The sequence below is a fragment of the Hyperolius riggenbachi genome, chromosome 6, assembly GCF_040937935.1.
Source record: "Hyperolius riggenbachi isolate aHypRig1 chromosome 6, aHypRig1.pri, whole genome shotgun sequence".
NCBI classification, from domain to species: Eukaryota; Metazoa; Chordata; class Amphibia; order Anura; family Hyperoliidae; genus Hyperolius; species Hyperolius riggenbachi.
The window spans coordinates 130730983-130753533 of NC_090651.1; the positions used below are offsets into that span (position 1 = coordinate 130730983).

At 42.5% G+C, this 22551-nt stretch overlaps 1 pseudogene; it reads left to right on the forward strand.

Moving 5' to 3' along the window:
- The first annotated feature begins 1228 nt into the window (after window positions 1–1228).
- Window positions 1229–22551, forward strand: part of LOC137521111 (dimethylaniline monooxygenase [N-oxide-forming] 2-like) — a 108695-nt pseudogene continuing 87372 nt past the window's right edge.

The following is a 22551-nucleotide window of genomic DNA, read 5'->3' on the forward strand; positions in this document are numbered from 1 at the left end:
GTCCAACATACTGTTTACGGCAGAAAGTGCAGTTCAAGAGAGGTAGTGTACCTATTGAACTGCAGTTTATGTATTGGTAATTGGGAAATGTGTCCATTGCTATAAGACTCATCTGTTCTGCCTCTAGAATGCAACTTACAATATCAACAGGTCTTGGTACTGTGTCAATATGAACCATGGTATCTCAGCCATGCTGAATCCCCATGTAAATTCAGATAGTCAAAAAGACTCAGAGATAACACATCACCCAAGGTTGGTGCTTTCTTACTGACAAATCTACTCATACCCTCCAAAATCTGAATCAACTCGGGATCTCGATAAATTACTAAGAGGTGACCCCTCACAAAGTCCACAATATGAAAAAATCCCAAGCTGCATGCTGTGGAAAAAGTGAGGAAGCCACCTCCTTCTGTGTCCTGCCTCTTGATGCTCCGCATAATATCACTCCTATTTTTCATTAATACCCTACTTTCAGCTCTCTATCATCCAGTCTGGATATTTATGCTTCTGTAATCTAATTTCTTCGTTGGCAATCTCCTCACGTAAGAGTATACTGTCAGAGCGGTTCCTCACTACTTTGGTTATCTCCCCATTGGGTATCCCACTTATTGTGAGCTGCTGTTGGCATGCAATATAGTTACTGCTGGTAAAAGAGGTGAAATGAAGATTAATCTCCTTTAAATTCAAGTAGATGACAAACTCATTAAAAGCCCGTGCCATCACAGGTGGTTCAGACATCATCCAATAAGATGCCTGCTACCTATAAGATGGAGAAAACAAAACTGTTTTCTACTATTTTTTGGTAGCTGATTTCCAAATCTTGAACAATTTTTTGTGTGTGTTTTAATAAGGCAGGGCATTCCACAATTACAAATGATTATCACACCTTGATTAGAATATGCTTGGCTACAAGCATGCACACACTTGTGTTAAATGTGAATATGTAAGATCAGGTAATTTTTTTCCCAATAATTACACGAGAAAGCATGTTGTTTTAGACTCATTTGTTTAAATGGGTTCTCTGTATGTACTACTGGAACTTGTATGAAGAATGGAAAATGTTTTTATGTCATATTTATGGAGTCGTTTTTAAATTCAAAAGGGCCTACACATTCTCAAGCACCACTGTATGCAACAGACACAGGTAAGAGTCAATGATTAACAGTATTTGACTTTTTATATGTTTCATAACTACATCAAGGGTCACATAACCTGCTGAATGATATCAGTCTCATATTGTAGTCTGAAAAGACTGTTGCAAAAGTCAATTCAGGAACTGAAGATTTCTCTACATTAACAAAAGTTTTCTTCTCACAGATGACGCCTCTTCACATCTCATCTAGGAGAAAGTAAGGTAGGTATTGTACTTAATATGAGAACCACGGTATGGGCATATTTTTTTTTTTTTTTAATTGTTATGCTACCTCCAGTGGGAATGTCAGAAGGGATGATAAAAACTTTGGTAGGGTAAGGGAAAAAAACACCTCTTAGCTTGGTTATATATGTTGACATGGTGGTGGATGAACGATTACTAAATCAGCAGTTGTGTGATTAACCTCCCTGGCAGTGTATTTCTGTCTGGAATTATGAGTCAAAAGCGGTACGTTTTTTCAATATTTTTTGGCATTTAATTCTTAAGTCTTAACTCACCAAAATATATCAGCCTGGTAGACGTTCTGCATACAAATAAAAGACTAAAACACAAATTTGTTTAATTAATAAAATTCATGAATAAACTTAAAAAAATGTGAAACTGTACAAATAAGCTAGACAGGGAGTAGTCAAAATCCAGGTAGAGGTCGGTGTAGGTGGCAGGCAGAGAGTAGTCAAAATCCAAGCAGAGGTTGAGGCAGATGGCAGGCAAAAAGTAGTCAAAATCCAGGCAAAATTCGGTAACAGTAAGGCAGAAGCACTTAGCCCAGGAGCAGTTGGGAACCAAATGGCTATATTGTTAACATCCTGTGCTTTCTAATGATATATAAATATATATATATATATATATATATATATATATATATATATATATATATATATATATATATATATATATACACACAAATCGGGGTCCAGTGTCCAGTGTCCAGGTCCACTTTAAATTTTTCCCGCCCCCCGATGACATCATGCCACCCGACGTCACACCACACTGCCGCAAACCGCCGCTCAGCCGTCCTGATTGGCCCCTGGGGATCCCCGAACAAGAATGAAGCTAAGGGGATCCCAGCAGCCGTGAGGGAGAAGCCTGGATCCTGCTGGCCCGAGCTGATCATGTGCGGGACCCAGGAAAAGGCAGCATGGGCAGATTTTAGCCAGCCCGAACTGAGCTCAGGCTTACCGCTTCCAGCTCAGTTCGGTATTACCGCAAGGGAGGTAAAAGGGAACCTAAAGCGATGCTTCCATGTTTATTTTCTTTTAAGCAATACCAGTTGCCTGGCTATCCTGCTGATCACTTTGGCTGTAACAGTGTCTGAGTCACACACCTGAAACAGGCATGCAGCTAATCCAGTCAGACTTCAGTCAGAGCACCTGATTTGCATGCTTGTTCAGGGTCTATGGCTAAAAGTATTAAAGACAGAGGACCAGCAGCAAGCTACATGTATTTATGTTTCCGTATATTAAAACTATGTTGCTGGTAGTCTTATTTAGAGCTGTAAAGGATATATTATCATAACTTTATTGTAGTGAGATAACATTTTGCACTACCTTAGCCCTATTTAGAAATGAGAAAATATTAAACTGTAGGAAAATATAGTGAGCCATTTTATTCAACTAAAGCAGATATAATACAGTGCAGGCATTTAGGTCCCTGAACTTATGTTAAAGCTATCTAGAAGTGGTCTAAAAAATACTTATCTTAGATACTTGGCTATAAATCATGAAATTTAGCACTGACTCACAGTATAAAAGTGTAGGGGGCGCCTTATACTTGAGTCAGTCCTAAATTTAACAACTTGTAGCCGAGAGGAGAGGGCCTCCTCTCTCTCCCCCTCTCCCTGCAGTGCACTAATGGCCAAGGATTTTAATACTCCCTCCTATCCACCACCACCCAAATGGCATCCTCCTCTCTCTAACTTCCCCTGTGTGCAATGAAGTGCAGACTGCAGAGTAATCGCCTCAGCAGGAGCAAACTTACTGTGTGAGTCCAGCATCAGGTGCCATGTGCTTTCATCTTCCTCGCTCACATTATGTCATGTGACATCAGGAGCTGGTGGTATGCTAATGCACACAGATTGGCATGAGTGAGGAAGATGAGCGGACAGGGCAACCGGTGCTGGACTCGTAAGTGACTTCTATTGCAGCAATTACTCTGCATTTCATTACACACTGAGAGGATAGAGAGAGGTGGCTGCCCTTTGGGTGGTGGTGGGTGGGTGATATGGAGGATCAAAGTCCCCAGTCACTAGCGCACTGTAGGGAAGGGGAGAGGCAATGAGTTGGGCTATCCCTTACAGCAGACTGACAGACTCTTTTCCAACATCTGTGGCAGCTGCACTTCAGTCCTAAAGTTAATGTCAAAGCTGACAGGTTGTTGCAAGAAGATGCCACTCAGTGTCATACTCACCACTCCTTGTTCCTGCTCCAGCTTTCCCTGCTTCAGTATGCACACTTGCAGCTGGCCATGGTCTTATGACTCTGTCTGGTGCCATAGGCTTACTTGTATATTACTGGACTCTACATGTGCATGCATGGCTGCACTTGGAGGTCAGGAAGGGTTAATGGCCACAATACTTTATGCAGTGCAGCCATTAACCCAGTCGTTAAGTTTGCTGGGATAGGTTTATACTTGAGCCACTAAAAAAAACTCCTGCTTAAAGAGACGCTACCTTCTTCTTGTTTGCCCCTGTGGGGCTTTTTATATAGGGAAGACGAAACGTATGTTGCGAAAAACGAATCTCAGAACATATAGGTAACATTGAGTCAGGCGAAACCTGTTCCCTTGTTGCCAGGCATTTCAGAGACAAGCACGGGGGTAGACTGTCTGGCCTACGTTTTGTGGGTTTAGACAGAATACACCCCACAATCCGGGGGGCAATTTTGATCGTCTCCTTCTACGCTGAGAATATAGATGGATTTATAATTTGAAAGCCTGTGAATTTCCAGGCTTGAACGATCAATTAAACTTTGCGTATTTCTTGTCAGATTAGTATGTGCGTGTCATTGAGCATTGACTGTCCTGTTTGTCGTCGGCCGACCACCGTGGTTACTTAGGATAGATTATTGGGTCTGCATTATTGCATATAATTAAGGGTATTATGGGGCCCATATGGGACCAATAAAGTCATATTTAAGTGTGCCATAATAGGCTGGTAATAGCCATTGTTATACTCTATTTATATATGTATATGTTTACAGTCTTCACACAGTTCGGTTATTTTTTGGTTGACTTATACATTAGAATGGGATTGTGCACGGATGGGCCCGAGCAATAAGTCACTGGTACTTTAGAAGTGTTCTTGTGGTTCGAGGGACACGGATTGGTTGTGGGCAGCAGTGGCTGTTCAGCTCCGTGACCTGTGTCTTCCATTGAACCAGTGACGTACATGTTTGTTTGCACGGCCGCATCCCGCCCACTAATTCTCCCATTGGTGAATGGTTGTATGTAAGTCTTTGCAGCGAGAGTGAGGCCACGCCCCCTGAAGAAGACGGAAGCCTGCAAAACTATCGGGAACGGCACGCTCTTGCTTCATGGGACGCCACGCCACCCCGCAACTGTCCGCGGGTATCCCAGACAACATCACCTGCCTGGCTTGACTGCCCGCTGCGTATCGGGCGGTCAATGTTGATCCCGTGGACGTCGCCTTGCCCACACACTGCCACCGCTGCACACCTTTGACCGCTGATTCGTCCCTGTGGAACTATACACTGCCCACCATGGAGATCGTTGTGTCCCAGCACATGATGTTCAGGATCGTGCACCTATGAACTGGTGAGATCTATTCAACATACTACTGCTGCTTATGGGCTTATGCTGCTCTGCTTGAACTCTGCTGAGAGGCTGCTTATGTTGCTTATGCTGCTGCGAGTCCGCAAAGGATCTGTGGGTTTTTTACAAGGTGGCAGTGAATCTGCTCGTCAGCTGCTATATCTGATGACTGTATCAAGCATGTATTCCTGATTCATCAATCATCTACAGTGAATTTAGTCAGTGGCCTGGGTAAGTGGTGCACCTGGTGTGTGTGGGTTTAGGTGAAGGGTGGTGGGATGGCCATCCCATGTGTTTTTAATTTGTTTTAGTGGTTAATTATATCAATAAAAGTTTTCTATTTTGAAATAAATATTTGAATATTTAGCAACATTATTACACTAGTCAGTACTCACATACCATTTCCTAATATTTTGGGTTAATGATGAATTGGTTGTGTAGTACGGATAATTACTAGAACATTAGTAGCAAAAAAAATATTCTCATATTTTTATTATCAATTATACAGCTTTTTTATAACATTGCACCATTCTCTAATATTTTAAATTTACACACTACTCAGCATTCTAAATGTTTTTTTACAGAACAGGCAGTGAACTTTTGACCTGTCCTGAACTGTTCTCTGCAAAAGAAAAACACAATACAGATTAAGATAACCTAATCAGAAGTCAGAGCTCTCTGCAACTTTGAAAGTCATAGAGCTCAATGGCAATTTGCATAGATAACAACTGGAGTTTCTTAACTCTTCCTGTACTGGAACCAAATATTAGACTCATGTCTCTGCTCCTAATGTTTTATGTCTAAGCTATCCTACACATACAAATCATTATATCATAATTTTTTTTTCGCTTCAGTGTCTCTTTAACCACTTTGCATCCAGACCTTGTTTTCCCCTTATTGACCAGAGCAGTTTTGACGTTTTAGCTACGTCCCTATTCAATCAGCAATAACTTTATCCCTACTCACTACATCTAAATGATCTATATATCGTTTTTTTCAAGACAAACCAGGCTTTCAATGGGGGGTATTTAGTCCCAACAACAATTTTGTTTTCTATGCATTTTCATTGGAAAAGGGGAACAAAAATTAAAAAAATGCATTATTTCTCAGTTTTTAACAATTCAAGTTTAAAAATAAAAAGTGCCACAGTGATAAAACCATTCCACCAGTTTTATGTCCCCCCTAATATAGTCAGATGTGCCCCGAGTATCAGCCCAACCTTCCCCGTTTAGCCAGATGTGACCCCAATATCAGCACCCCCCCGTATAGTCAGATGTGTCCCTTGTATCTACCACCCCCCAGTATAGAGAGACAGTAACGCCGCCAGGATTGGCACCCCTCATTATAGGCGGATGTGTCCCCAGGATAAAATTTTCCCCATTATAGCCATATGTGCCCCCAGAATTCCCTCCCCACCAATTATAGCCAGATGTGCCCCCAGTATTAGGTTACCCTACCCCCAGGTAACCAAATGATCCCCCATTGTTAAATTTCATCCCCCAGTTACCCAGATGCCTGGCAGTTGTTTTGCACCCCCAACTCCCCCCCCCCCAGTGTGGATAGCCAGATGTGCGTCAACTCCCCCCCCCCCCGCCATCAGGCAGCCCCTCCGTGCACAGATGCCAAAAACATGTAAATAAAGCTGCCTCTCTCACCTTACCTCGTTCCAGCGATGAGCCTGCAGTCCGAGCATCCGATCCCAGCTCTGAACTCAGCGACGTATTGCCGGTAACCCGGGTCCCGGCTTGTTGACGTCATCAAGCCGGGACCCGGGTTACCGGCAATACGCGGCTGAGTTCAGAGCTGGGATCGGATGCTCGGGCTGCAGGCTCATCGCTGGAACAAGGTAAGGTGAGAGAGGCAGCTTTATTTACATTTTTTTTAGCTATCTGTGCACGGAGGAGGGAGAGATAAAGGATCACGCTGTTTGCTACAGCGTTGATCATTCATCCGCTTGGGGTCACTAATTGGCTACAAGGGAACATGTTGCCAATTAGTAAGGCAACTTTTGCCAATTAGTAAGGCAGCCGACAGTGCCGGGGGGTGCGCTCTGAAGCGAACCTGTTCATGCACAAAAGGGCTGAAAGCAGGTCAGTATATCTACGTGGCTGTGGCTTGGAGGGTGCAACAGCTGACGTAGATATACTGTAGTGGTGGGGAAAGTGGTTAAGAGGCTCAAATATTGGGGTCAACTTATACACAAGGTCGACTTGTATCCAAGTATATATGGTAGCTTATTAGGGGGAAGCCTCTGAATAGTCCAGAGGTGTCCAGTATCTTCTTACACTCCACCGTTCCAGCACATATTAAAACCAGTGGGTCAATTTGGTCAAAAAACTTGATGAAAACAATGATTATTTATATGAAAATATACAAGATATTCTTTCTGTGTAAGTTAAATTGCATCTGGCTGGTTATTCTCTCCTCTGCTGGCATTACTTGCTAGTTGCCACATGACAATAGAATGCCTGTAACTGTTTATTCAGCAGTATTACCATGAACCCCCTCCCATCAGTTCCCCCTTCCCAGAAAGTAACAGCCATTTGCTTTCATCTGCCACACAAGGTATTCTTTCTGTGTACCTTATCATGCATCTGTCAGGTTAACCTTTTCTCTCTCTGCACTGCTTGTCACATGCCTGCAAAATGCTGGTAACTCTTTGTTCAGTAGCATTAAAGAGCCACTATAGCAAAAAGTATGAGTATAAGAAGTGCATTTGTCCCAGAATTAAATACACTGTAGATTACTTTTCTCCTAAGTTGCTGTCGCTTATAATAAGTAGCAAAAATCAGACAGATCTAACAGGTTTTGAACTAGTCCATCTCCTCATGAGGGATTTTCAGTATTTCCATTATTCTTTACAAAAGCATTCCTGGGGCTCTAAAGGTGCCAGCCAACCTCCAAATAAAATAAGCCATGAGAATCCCCAATGAGGAGTTGGTTTTATCCCAAGTCTGTCAAACTGCTACAACCTACTGATAGTGACAAAAAAGGAATTTCTGTCGCATTTTACGCCGGGAGGAAATATTCTCGGGTGACGGCTACTTCCTGAAATGAATGATTCCTGGCAGCTCAGTACTCTGTTGTGGCTTTGGCTCCTCCCCTTGCCAGTCTCCTATTGACAGCTCCGCTCTCGGCTGAAGAGCTGCAGCCCAGCTCAACCACCCTTAGCCGCCAGCCGGGGACACACAGAGTCAGAGTGGTTTGTTGTGGCAGGGAAGCAGAGCTGGAACGCTGTGCCAGCACAGCAACTGCTATATAGTGGGATGCAAAAGTGTGGGCAACCTTTGATAATTGTCATGATTTTCCTGTATAAATCGTTGATTGTTACAATAAAAAATGTGAGTTAAATATATCATGTAGGTGTAGGAGACACACACACTGATATTTGAGAAGTGAGATGATGTTTATTGGATTTACAGAAAGTGTGCAATAATTGTTGAAATAAAATTAGGCAGGTGCGTACATTTCGGGCATTGTTGTCATTTTATTGATTCCAAAACCTTTACAACTAATTATTGGAACTCAAATTGGCTTGGTAAGCTCAGTGACCCCTGACCTGCATACACAGGTGAATCCAATTATGAGAAAGAGTATTTAAGGGGGTCAATTGTAAGTTTCCTTCCTCTTAATTTTCTCTGAAGAGTAGCAACATGGGGATCTCAAAACAACTCTCAAATGACCTGAAGGCAAAGATTGTTCACCCTCATGGTTTAGGGGAAGGATACAGAAAGCTGTCTCAAAGGTTTCAGCTGTCTGTTTCCACAGTTAGGAACATATTGAGGAAATGGAAGACCACAGGCTGAGTTCAAGTTAAGGCTCAAAGTGGCAGACGAAGAAAAATCTCAGATAAAAAGAAGCAACGAATGGTGAGAAAAGTCAGAGTCAACCCACAGACCAGCACCAAAGACCTACAACATCATCTTGCTGCATATGGAGTCACTGTGCATAGTTCAACCATTCAGCACACTTTACACAAGGAGATGCTGTATGCAAGAGTGATGCAGAGGAAGCCTTTTCTCCGCTCACAGCACAAACAGAGCCACTTGAAGTATGCTAAAGCACATTTGGACAAGCCAGCTTCATTTTGGAAAAAGGTGCTGTGGACTGATGAAACTAAAATTGAGTTATTTGGGCAAAACAAGGGGCGTTATGCATGGAGGAAAAACAACACAGCATTCCAAGAAAAACACTGGCAACCTACAGCAAAATATGGTGGTGGTTCCATCATGCTGTGGGGCTGTGTGGCCAGTGCAGGGACTGGGAATCTTGTCAAAGTTGAGGGATGCATGGATTCCACTCAGTATCAGCAGATTCTAGAGACCAATGTCCAGGAATCAGTGACAAAGCTGAAGATGCGCCGGGGATGGCTCTTTCAACAAGACAACGACCGTAAACACTGATCAAAATCCACTAAGGCATTCATGCAGAGGAACAAGTACAACGTTCTGGAATGGCCACTCAGTCCCCAGACCTGGATATAATCGAAAATCTGCGGTGTGAGTTAAAGAGAGCTGTCCATGCTCCGAAGCCATCAGACCTGAATGAACTAGAGATGTTTTGTAAAGCGGAATGGTCCAAAATACCTTCAACCAGAATCCAGACTCTCATTGGAACCTACAGGAAGTGTTTTAGAGGCTGTACTTTCTTCAAAAGGAGCCTCTACTGAATAATGATTTATTTACTTTTTTGTGGTGCCCAAATTTATGCACCTGTCTAATTTTGTTTAAACAATTATTGCACACTTTCTGTAAATCAAATAAGCTTAATTTCACTTCTCAAATATCACTGTGTGTGTCTCTTATATGATATATTTAACCGACATTTTTTATTGTAACAACCAACGATTTATACAGGAAAATCATGATGATTAACAAAGTTGCCCAAACTTTCACATCTCACTGTATATGTACAGTGCTGCCCATAATATTTCATACCCCTGGCAAATTTTGACTTAAAGTTACTTTTATTTAACCAGCAAGTAATTTTTGATGGGAAATGACATAGGTGTCTCCCAAAAGACAATGTACAAGAGGCATAATTGTGGGGGAAAAAAACATTTTCAGCTTTTATTTACATTTGAGCAAAAAGTGTCCAGTCCAACATTATTCATACCCTGCTCAATAATTAATAGAAAAGCCTTTATTGGCTATTACAACAATCAAACACTTCTTATAATTGCAGACCAGCTTTTCGCATGTCTCTACAGGTATATTTGCCCATTCATCTTTACCAATGAGCTCCAAATCTTTGGGGTTGGAGGGTCTTCTTGACATCACCCTGATCTTTAGCTCCCTCCACAGATTCTCAATTGGATTCAAGTTGGGACTCTGGCTGGGCCACTCCAAAATGTTAATGTTGTTGTCTGCTAACCATTTCTTTATCACTTTTTCAGTGTGTTTTGGGTAATTGTCAGGCTGAAATGTCCACTGGTGCCCAAGGCCAAGTTTCTCTGCAGACTGCCTGATGTTGTCAGTGAGAATCTTCATGTATTGATCTTTTTTCATGGTGCTATTTACTGTGATTAGGTTCCCTGGTCCACTGGCTGAAAAACACCCACAAAGCATTAGGTTCCCACCACTATGTTTGACAGTGGGGATGGTATTTTTTGGGTTGAAGGCTTCTACTTTTTTACACCAAATGAAGGAAAAATCATTGTGACCATACAATTCAATTTTTGTTTCATCTGACCATAATACAGAAGACCAGTAGTCTTCTTCTTTGTCCAGATAAGCATTTGCAAAGGCCAAGTGAGCTTTTGTGTACCTTATCTGTAGAAGTGGTGTCCTCCTTTGTCTGCATGTGTGGAACCCAGCAGTGTGCAGTGTCCGCTGGGTTGTCTGCCTTGAGACATTGCCACCAGCAGTGACCAAATTCACTAGGATGGCCATGGTGGTGATCCTTGGATTCTTTTTCACATCTCTCACTATCTTCCTGGCCAGCACAGGTGTAACTTTTGACTTCCGACCACGTCCTCTGAGATTTTTCATAGTTTGCACTGTAGCCACTGGAACTTGAAAACATTTAGAAATGGCCTTGTAGCTCTTTCCTGACTTGTGAGCAGCCACAATGCGTAGCTGCAGGACCTCACTGACCTTCTTTGTCTTATCTCTGGGAAACTATATTTTTTTTTAATGATTTTATTTACCTGTTGTCAATTAACCTAATTGGTTATAAGATATTCCACCAGTTTTTTTCTGTTTTTGTTTTCCTTTTAAATGTGTTGCTTACATAAAATAAATTTTTCATCTTCGAAATATAAAAATGTCTATATGCTAATTTTTATGGAATATATATTTTAATTAATTTGCAAATCATCACATTCTGTCATGTGGTATATCAGTTTCTGTTTTGTATTTTTTTTTTAAATATGATTGTACAAATGTAGGAGTGTTCCGAACACCAGCTACACAAACAGCCTCTCTAGACTGACATAAGCTGTAACTTTTGATTTTTCAGAAACAATGGGTAAAAGAGTAGCTGTAATTGGTGCTGGTTGCAGTGGACTTGCAGCCATCAAATGTTGCCTGGAAGAAGGTCTGGATCCTACATGTTTTGAAAAAAGTGATGGCATTGGAGGGCTATGGAAATACACGGTAAATTATTGTTGCAGTTGTTAGTTTTTTTTACACTGTACAGTACCATGAAACATGATAGGGATAACAAAATGACTATACAATTCAGAGGTGACATACAACATAAATATGACTGTGCCTAGTAAAACATTCAGCAGTTACATAAACATTGGTATAGGGATTATTTACCTTGTGACTTGCAATATTAGGAGCTAGGGAGTAACAAACAGTAAAGCTACATACACATGCTGGTCTGAACTCGCCCATGGCAGATTATAAAGACTGTCATGACCGAGAGTCGGGCCAGTGTGTGTACAGTAGCTGCATGACAACTGCTTAAGATCCGGAATGTTGCATCTTTGGCAATCCACGGCATATGAGAAAAGCATGACCTGCATTGATCTACTCACACCCCCACTCATGGCAATTCACCCTGTCTTCTTGCCGATCACTCCAGCCCCCAGCATTGCAGCAGATGCATTACTAGCCAGGAGGTTCATAATGCATCTGTACAGTGTCTGCAGTGCTCTGTTGCCCAAGGGATCATACAATTTTTTAAATATCTGTTCAATTTAAGAATTGCAATCAATTTTTCTGACTGATTGTAACATTTCAAAAATATGACCAATGTACCACACATTTGTTCAATATTTCCTCAATTATGATAAAAATGATTGGAAACTCTGACAAAATTGCTAGGGTGTGTATATTAATAAACTGACAATCTAACACACACCATACAATCTTTAGAAGGTTTGAAGAAAAATATCTGGCATTCCGGATCGATAAAAATCGAAGAAAACGGGAAATCCGATCGGATTTTCAGTCGAATGAAAAAAAAGCTTTCAATTTTTTCGGGAGATCCGATTGTTTTTAATCGAATTGTTGTAAAATCGGATCATTTTATTATATCGTGTGTGGCCACCTTTATGCTTAAAGGGAGACTGAAGTGAATGAACTAGCATGGGATTACTATAAAGCACCTTACATAGTGCTAAACCACCGATATCCCGCGGCAAATTGAGAGGTTTTTACCCCCCAAATCCCCTCCGTGGTGCCCAGGGAGCGCTTCCTGAAGAGGCAGAGCTTTCAGCTGCAGCTCTGCCTCTCAGCGCGTCAATCCCAGCTGATCGCCACCTCTCTTCCGCCCCACTCAATCTGCCTTCACAGAGAGGGGCGGGGGAGAGGCGGAGATCCGTGCGGCGATTGACGCGCATGGAGGCAGAGCTGCAGCTCATAGCTCTGCCCCCATGAGCAGCAAAATCCACGACCAAGAAAGTCATGGATTTTGCAGGGGGAATTTGGGGGGTAAAAACCACTCTTTTTGCCACAGGATAGCGGCGGTTTAGCACTATGTAAGGTGCTTTATAGTAATCACATGTTAGTTTATTCACTTCAGAGTCTCTTTAAAGTGGTCTGAAACACACAACATTCAATAAAAATGTGTTTTCCTACTTTTTATTACCTATACAGTTATTATATTTGCTTTTGTGCACAAGAAATATTGTTCCCAAAGTTCAGTTTATCTGTTCTGAAAGATGCCATTGCAGTTTATTTAAGATGCTTTTTATTATATATTAAAATCATCTAGTGAGCTCAACTCATCTAATGAGCTCAACTGTGTGCATGCTTGAAGCACAGAGAGCTCCTTTTCAGTTGTTACATACAATGTAACTATGTAACAACTGAGGAATGTAAACAAAATATACTGTAATTTCCACTTTGGATCAGATCCTAATCTGAAGGGGCTTTCCATGTTTAACTGTTTGAATGCTGCTCTGCTACAATTTTCATTTGTACTAATAGGTTTAAAGAAAAGCCAAGGTGGGCAGGTGGGAGGCAGATGGGACACAGAGTCATGATCTCTGCCTCCTGACATGCCTCTGTGTCCCCCAGGAACCTCTCTCTGCCCCCCACCACCAGCACTGCTATAGCCCCCTTAGATTAGCAATAATATTTGTAGCTATCTCAGAGGTAATCATTGAGGAGAAGAATTACCTGTTCAAAACATCCACCGGGGGCATTTCTATCTCTCCCTGGGAGTGAAAGTGAGAGTGGGCCAGTGCGGCCCCCAGGAGCGGTGAGGAGCAGCATTTTTTGTGGCTACCTGATCCGCTCAGCCCTGTGGATTAGGTAGCCTATTTTTTGAGTCCAACTCAGGCTGTAAGGAATATTTTAGAGCAAAGAAGAAAAGCTGAGTTTCAGACCATTTTGAGGCAATAAATAAGTCTTATAAAAAGAAGGTGAGTTCCCTTATCAGATTCTGCAAGTATAGGAGTATGCTCAGTGGCTGAAGGCAATGATCCAGGCTAGACAATGGCCTCAATTCATCAAGCTCACCTCCTGTCTTTAATAACGTTTCTAGAGTTATCATCATGGTGATAAGGCATGCATATTTTTCGCCATATAGGACGCACTTTTTCTCCCCAAAAAATGGGGAGAAATAGTCCCTGCAATTTATACGGCAGAGGCAAGGAATCCCCGACTTCCATACGCCCGCCAATACGAAGCGCCGACACGCCGCCATCGGGGATTCCCTGCCTGTGTCCCCCCAGCGTCCTCATGTGTACCCGCTGGCCTGGCCTGCCCCCTGCTTATGTCTCCGGCCCCCGCTTACGTCTCCGGGTCTCCTCCATCTTGCCCGCGGCGAATGAAGACATCCGGCTTCAGTGTGCGGCTTCCTCTAGTGCCGGCTTCTAATGACGAGTAATCAATGATGCGTCATTAGAAGCCGGCACTAGAGGAAGCCGCACGGGGAAGCCGGATGTCTTCAATCGCCGCGGGCAAGATGGAGGAGGTAAGCTGCTGCCCCTGACTGCATGAGGACCCGGAGACATAAACGGGGGTCCGGAGACATAAGTGGGGTGCAGGCCAGGCCAGCGGGGACACATGAGGAGGTGGGGGGGACAAGAGGACACAGGAGGGCGACCACATGGGGGACCAGTGGACACAGGGGGGACCACAGAGTACGGGGGGGGGGGAAAGAGGGCACAGGAGGGTGACCACAGGGGGGACCAGAGGACACAGGGGGGACCACAGGGTACAGGGGGGGGGCAAGAGGACACAGGAGGGTGACCACAGGGGGGACCAGAGGACACAGGAGGACCACAGGGTACCGGGGGGACAAGAGGACACAGGAGGGTGATGACAGGGGGGACCACAGGACACAGGGGGGTGACCACAGGGCACAGGGGAGACAAGAGGACACAGGGGGGCGACCACAGGAGGGACCAGAGGACACAGGGGGGTAACCACAGGGCACAGGGGGGACCAGAGGACACAGGAGGTTAACCACAGGGCAAAAGGGGAGACAACAGGGCACAGGGGGGCAACCACAGGGCACAGGGAGGGGGACCAGAGGGCACAGGGTGAGACCACAGGGCACTGGGGGGAGACCAGAGGACACACGGGGGAGACCAGAGGACACACGGGGGAGACCAGAGGACACAGGGAGGAGACTAGAGGACACAGGGGGAGACCACAGGACACTTAGGGTAGACAGGGCGAGATAAGAGGACACATGAGGTACACAGGAGGACACCATTTGAGGGAGGGCATGTACAAGACACTCCTGAAATATGGACGCACCAGGTTTAGTTTATATTTTTTTCCCTGTTTTTTGCCCTCTAAACCTGGGTGCGTCTTATATTCCGGAGCGTCTTATACGGCGCGAAATACGGTAGTATTCAGGAAACATTTTACCTCAGGCAAACCTAAAGTTAACTCTTCTGTCTTTAAGTTAAGGTGAGATTTTTAAAGTTAACTCTTCAATCCTTAAAATAAGTCCAGAATTATAAAGTTAAAGACAGGCCCTATATACTGCATGTGGAAATAACTACAGAAGAGGTAACTTAAGGACTGAAGTGATAAGATAACTCTCTCACTGGGGAAATGTATCTCTAGTCTATTCATTAACAAGGCAAGCTTCTTTATTGAACTAACACTGGAAATACCGATCGATGTGTGCTGGTACGTTTTCTCTTTCCTTATTATCTCCAGTATGATCTTAGTGAATTGCGGCCAATATGCTTAAAAGTATGTTTTGAATGCCGCACTCCTGAAATAAATATTTTCCAATCATGTCTGCATCTATATTTTCTCTTCTCCTTGTTTACATTCACCTCAGAGCTTCAATGGATTACCTCAAAGAAGTTAAACAAAAGATCACAGTACAAACCTAATTTAGTAAATTGAATTGGATAAAAAAAATTGAACTTGATGGAATCCAGTCTACTAAAATAGGTTGCACTATGAGCTCTTGTCTATCTTCTTTGAGATAATCGGTTTAAACTCTGAAGTGAACCAGGAGGAGAAGAAAAAATATTGATACAGAACAGTCATGAACATTTTTTATTGCAGGAGCATATCATTCAAAATGTAATTTTATTGTTGTCTCAAGCCGCTGCTACTTCTGACCCTCCACCTTTGAGACCATTGCTCCTCTGCGCACCAAATATCTTACTCCACACCATCATGCACAGTGGTTTTTTTAACGCTATAAAAGAGCTGAAAAGACAAGGCCGAAAACTTGAGAGGCTGTGGCGCAAATCTCAGTCCCCAGAAGACAAACATGCTTTAATCTTCCACTTGAAGAGCTACCAAAAGGTAATCACGGGAAAAAAATCATCCTTTCTATCACAAGAGATTGCAAATGCAGTTAACAAACCAGCCCAACTGTTCCGCACAGTGGAAAAACTCTGCAACCCAGCATGTCAAAAACTTAATATCGAGTCTTCAAAGGACCTCTGTGACCAATTTGCCCATTTCTTCACAGACAAAGTCTCCGCTATAAGGTCCGCCATCCAACTTACAGCATCTGAGCCTAATATAGCGCCGGAGACCATTAGCAGAGACAACGTAACACCTTGGTCAAACTTCAAAGAAATTGATGAAGAAGTCACATCAAGCATCCTCCTTCACGTCCGCCTAACTACCTGTGACCTGGATCCTGGCCCAACACAGTTCATGTTGAACTGCCCCGACCTGTTCGTACCGGTATTCCTCAAAATTGTTAACTGTTCCTTACAATCAGGGATATTTCCTGCTTTACTGAAGGAAGCAATCATCAGGCCTCTCCTCAAAAAACCCTCCCTGGACCCAGATGCAATGACCAGCTACAGACCTGTCTCTAACCTCCCCTTTCTGGGCAAGCTAATTGAAAAAGCTGTATACCTCCAGCTAGAAGCCAGAATCCTACAAAATAACAGTTATGACCCATTCCAGTCTGGCTTCAGGAAACACCACAGCACTGAAACTGCCCTCATCCAAATATGCAACCACCTGCTCATGGCAAGAGACAGAGGAGAGTGCTCGATCCTCATACTGCTAGACCTTTCTGCAGCCTTTGACACAGTTGACCAGAGCAGGGACAAGGTCCTCCAGCACCCAAGGCTGAGACACCAAAGTGCGCCCCTCCATCCCTTCCACCCCAACCATCACACACTGATTGCTATTAGACTAAGAGGGCCACAGGGCCCAAAACCTCCCCAACACCTTAATCTCTAGTTATCTGGCTTGCAGTCACTGCTATGTATCCCCTTTTCTTATTTCTTTCTGCTTCATACACAATTAGGAATGACAGCTGAATGAATTGTGTGCCCCCTCCTACACTGCGCCCTGAGGCTGGAGCCTCTCCAGCCTATGCCTCGGCCCGGCCCTGCAGTTGACCATGACATCTTGATAAACAGGCTACAGGAATACTGCGGCATTGATGGCATAGTACTTCAGTGGTTCCAATCCTTCTTGAGTGTCAGAACCCACATAGTGTCTATGGGGCCCTTCCTGTCCACCCCTGTAACACTTAAGTATGGGGTGCCCCAGGGCTCAATCCTCTCTCCCCTGCTTTTCACGATTTACATGCTACCATTGGGAAAACTAATCCAAAAACATGGCCTGACATACCACTGCTACGCAGACGACACCCAACTATATCTTTCCTTCAAGCATGGTGTGACAGACCCAACTCTAACCATAAACGCCTGCTTACGTGAACTACAGCAATGGATGAATGACAACTGGCTGAAACTAAATGCAGACAAAACTGAAGTCCTTCTGATTGGAGGGCAGAGCATGATAACAAAACAACTTAACTTGCAGTCTTCACCACTGGGAATAGGAGGCACGGATCTATGCAGCTCTGATCATGTGCGTAGCCTGGGAGTTCTAATTGATGGGGATTTAAACTTCAGAACTCAAATCTCTGCGGTGGTGAAATCATCCTATTTTCACCTGAAGAACATTGCAAAAATCAAGCACCTCATACCCCCAGAAGATCTGCCAACCTTAGTCCACGCCTTCATCACATCCCGACTGGACTACTGCAATGCTCTCTACACTGGCCTTCCAAAAAAGGTCTTGTACCGCCTACAGCTGATACAGAATACTGCTGCCAGACTGCTAACCAACCAACCCCGTCACTGCCACATAATGCCAGTCCTGCATTCCCTTCACTGGCTACCTATAGAATGGAGGGTCCTATTCAAGATCGGCCTACTGACATTTAAATCCCTGAATAATCTAGGCCCTGGATACTTGAAAGATATGTTACAGCTGCGTAGCAATCCCCGCATTCTCAGATCCACAGGTTCTAATAATCTAGTCATACCCAGAGTCCACTTGGAAACTTTTGGTCCCAGAGCCTTCTGTCATGCTGCCCGTATGTTTTGGAACTCCTTACCTCAACAGATCAGGACAGCCATATCCCTGGATGTGTTTAAATCCAGACTGAAAACCCACCTGTTCAGTCTGGCATTTGCAGAAATATAACTTTTATTGTGTGAATACTTCATCCTACTAACTACTGAATCTGAGAGAGCCTAAGCGCTTTGAGTCCTATGGGAGAAAAGCGCTATAGAAATGTGATTGTATTATTGTATTGTTGTATTGTATACATACTGGATAACACATTATATGTGAGGTTGTAGTTGGTGGATTTGGAGTAAGTGGGAAGTTCGCCTTGATCTTGTATTTTAGATAATGTTCTTGGCTGAAAAGGTGAGTATTCATGGGTTTTATGCAGTACAATGTTTCAAGGATTGAAGGGTGATAATTGTGTTTTCGAAGGGTATTCAAGAGACAATAAGCTCTCTTATACCCAAATATTAGGAGGTGATTCTCATGGAGGACAGAAGTTAGTTGTGCACCTCCAGCTATGACAAACAAGGTTCTAATATGCAGAGAAATTAATTGTGGCATTAGTATCTGGCTGCTAAAACAGAGCTGACTTTTTTCAGTAAAATTTTTCTGATGGAAATAATGTTGGCAGGAGTTTTTGCTTATTTTACACAACTGAAACTTCAGCCTTCAAAATTGAGATGGACAATTGTCAGATTTGGTGTATTCTCTGTAAACACAAAAAAAGATTTTGTTTAGACTTTTCGGTTAGTTAGAAGTGGGATAGTTAGTTTATTAGGTCATTATTAGCATGCTAAGCATCAGAACTCCTTTCTGATGTCTATTCCTAACCGTGGTGAGAGGGATATGGAGGCTGACGTGTTTATTTCCACTTAAATAATGCACATTGCTTGGCTGTCCTGCTGATCCTCTGCCTTTAATACTTTAAGCTAGCTCATAGCCCATAAACAAGCATGCAAATCAGATATCTATGACAAATCTTACAAGATTAGCTGCATGCTTGTTTCAGTTGTGTGATTTAGATCCTACTAAAGATCAGCAGGACTGTGCAGCAACTGGTATTGTTTAAAGTTAATAAATATGGCAGCTTCCATAGGTCTCATACCTCAGGTTACTTTTAACCCTTCATCACTTAACAATAAGAGGGAAGTTAAAGCGGACCCAAACCAACCATTTTATTTAATTAAAAATATTTAGTTGCACCACTCTGACACATACAAAGATAAATAAACACTCCTTCAAGCCTATGAGCATTTCAGTGCATGCTTTTTACCCTTCTCTTTTCATAACTAGGGTTATACTGGGGGCAGCCATGAGCAATTCCTCCATTGCCGGACACCATCTACTGCACCAGTTTGCCGGATTTTGTCCGGCAATTTGAAAGGAAGGGAGGGGTTCCTCCAATAAATACACAATATTTTATATTTGTCATCATGCAACTGAAAAAAGGCTGCTATTTATTATTATGATTTAGAAAATAGATTTTATTTCTGAAATCTTGTATTTTTAATTTGGGTCCACTTTAAGGATTACTAGTTGTTGTGCATTACAGGTAAGTTGTATAAAAGAGGGAGAAATGGCAAAATTACAGACAAAAATGACATTGCATTACTAAGACAAAAACTGTGTCAACAACTTACTGCTACCATAAATAACATGTTCCAAATATGTTTATGCACTGTACATGTTAATTTTACAATTGGAATATAATAGCATGTGATTTATAGGAAACCGTTAAAGAAGGAAGAGCCAGTATTTATAAGTCTGTGTTCACTAATACCTCCAAAGAAATGATGTGCTACAGTGACTTTCCAATGCCAGAGGACTTCCCTGTGTTTCTGCACCACTCCAAGATCTTAGAGTACCTTCACTTGTATGCAAAACATTTTGATCTAATGAAATATGTTCACTTTCAGGTAAAGTAAGCATGCCCATACATGGTCAACGTCATTTTTCTACACATTTATTATTGATAGGACCAACTCGTACAATTGTTTTGTTTTTTCATTCGCTTTCATCAGCCCTCATCTCAATGCATATTAACAAGAAACTTACATTTGAACAAAGTGCCAACGTTTTAAAGAGACCCTGAGCAGGACTATGAAATGGGCAAAAAAACTTACCTAGGGCTACTTCCAGCCCCTCATAGTTGGTAAAGTCCCTCTGCGTTCTCTGGGCTCTCTCCGTTCTGGCCCCAGCTGCTTCATTAGTGTGGCGACTTCAGGAGAAGTCATGGGCCTCTCCCCATGCTTGAGCCCTCAGCGTGCATGTCTTGCTCACTCGCTCGTTGCCGGAAATGTTCTGCGCATGCACGGTTCTTGAAGAAATGAACTGCGCATGCACAGAATGCTTATGGCCAAAGGCGCTTGAGTGAGACCAGCGCACAGAGGGGCCACGCATGCGCAGTGGCCCACGACATCGCCTGAAGAGCTTTCAGGGGCATAACAGAGGGAACATGGCGGACTTCATTGACTACAAGGGGCTGGTGGAAACCAGTGATGCTCGGATACCCCTTTTTATTATTCGAGTTAGGTCGAATTCGAATAGTAAATTATTCGAGTTCGGTCGAATATTCGAGTCGAATATTTTTTACTATTCGATTCGACCTCGGAATTCGAGCTCACTATTCGAGTCGGTATTCGAGCTCATTATTCGAGCTGACTATTCGAATTGGCCTTAAATAGCTTCCAACACTTGTTTTGGGGGCGAATGATGCAAGAAACATCTTTTTTTCCAAGTAACAACAGCAAGTGATTATGTGGGGATGTTCCTTTAAAAAAAAAAAAAAAGGTGGAAAGAGAAGTTGTGTCCAAAATTCTGTTCAGTACTGTATATACTTCTTCTTCTTCTTCTTCTTCTTCTTCTTCTTTATCTTCTATATCTTCTTCTTCGTCTTCTTTCTTATTCTATATCATTTTCTTCTTCTTCTATATCTTCTTCTTCTATAGCTTCTTCTTCTATAGCTTCTTCTTCTATATCTTCTTCTTCTTCTTCTTCATCATCATCTTCTATTTCATCTTCTTCTTCTATATCTTCTTTTTCTATATCTTCTTTTTCTATATCTTCTTCTTATTATTATTTTTCTATTTCTTCTTCTTCTTTTTCAATATCTTCTTCTTATTATTATTTTTCTATTTCTTCTTCTTCTTCTTCTTTTTCTATATCTTCTTCTTCTTCATCGTCTTCTTCTTCTTCACTTATTTCTCTTCTATATTTTTTTTTTAAAGAAATGCAGCTATTTTTGAGTGTAATAAATAGCTGGTGGCGCATGATGGAAGCGCCATTGTATGTGCTCCCTGGCAGTGGAAACACACAGACAGCAGGAGGTAAATTCAGCAGCAGCAGCAGGAAGAGGATGATTGTGTGGCAGCAGGCAGTCAATGAGGCAGGCAGCGAGACATAATAGGCTGTGGTACCTAGCGGTGGTACCAGGCCGTTAATACACAGCATGAGGTTCCAGACAGCGGTCGTGAAGCCCACATCATGTCCAATACACAACTGGGACAACACAGTTTTCAACCCAGACACCTCTAAAAATAATATCACAAAGTATTAAAAAGTATATATATTTTTTTCGTTTTTTTAACCACTTTGTCCTCCTTGACATATAAAAACGTCAAGGAGGACAGGCGCGCTCCCGCGGCCGATCGCGCGCGTGCACGCGCACTCCCGGCCGCGGATTCGGTAGCCACGGAATCAATGTATCGGGCTATGGAGCCCGATCACTGATTCCTCTCCCCCGCTGAAAAAGCGACAGCTTCTCTCGGAAGCTTCGCTCTTTCTGAAGCTATGTCCCTCTAAGCGTACATTGTACGCTTAGAGTGACATCATGTAAACCATCTCGAGATTGCCATCTTGTGGCCAAAAAGTAAAACTACAAGTAAATTTAAAAAAACATTACAATACACAAATATTTCCCCAAATAAAACACTTTTATATCCCACCCTCCCAAAAATGCCCACATAAAATGTTTAATAAAAAAAAACAAAAAACATTACTATAAAAAAAACAAAACACATAAATATTTGCCTAAGGGTCTAAACTTTTTAAATATCTAAGTAAAGATGAAATATTTTTCTCTATTTTTTTTTTTTATAAGCTTGTAAATAGTGATGTATGCAAAACGGAAAAAATGCTCTTTTATTTCCAAATAAAATATTGTCGCGATACATTGTGATAGGGACATAATTTAAATGGTAAAAATAACCGTGCCAAATGGGCAATTACAATACGTGGGTTTTAATTATGGAGGCATGTATTATTTTAAAACTATAATTGCCGAAAACTGACAAATAATGAATTTTTTCATTTTTTTTTCTTATTCTTCCTGTTAAAATGCATTTACAGTAAAGTGGCTCTTAGCAAAATGTACCCCCCAAAGAAAGCCTAATTGGTGGCGGAAAAAACAAGATATAGATCTGT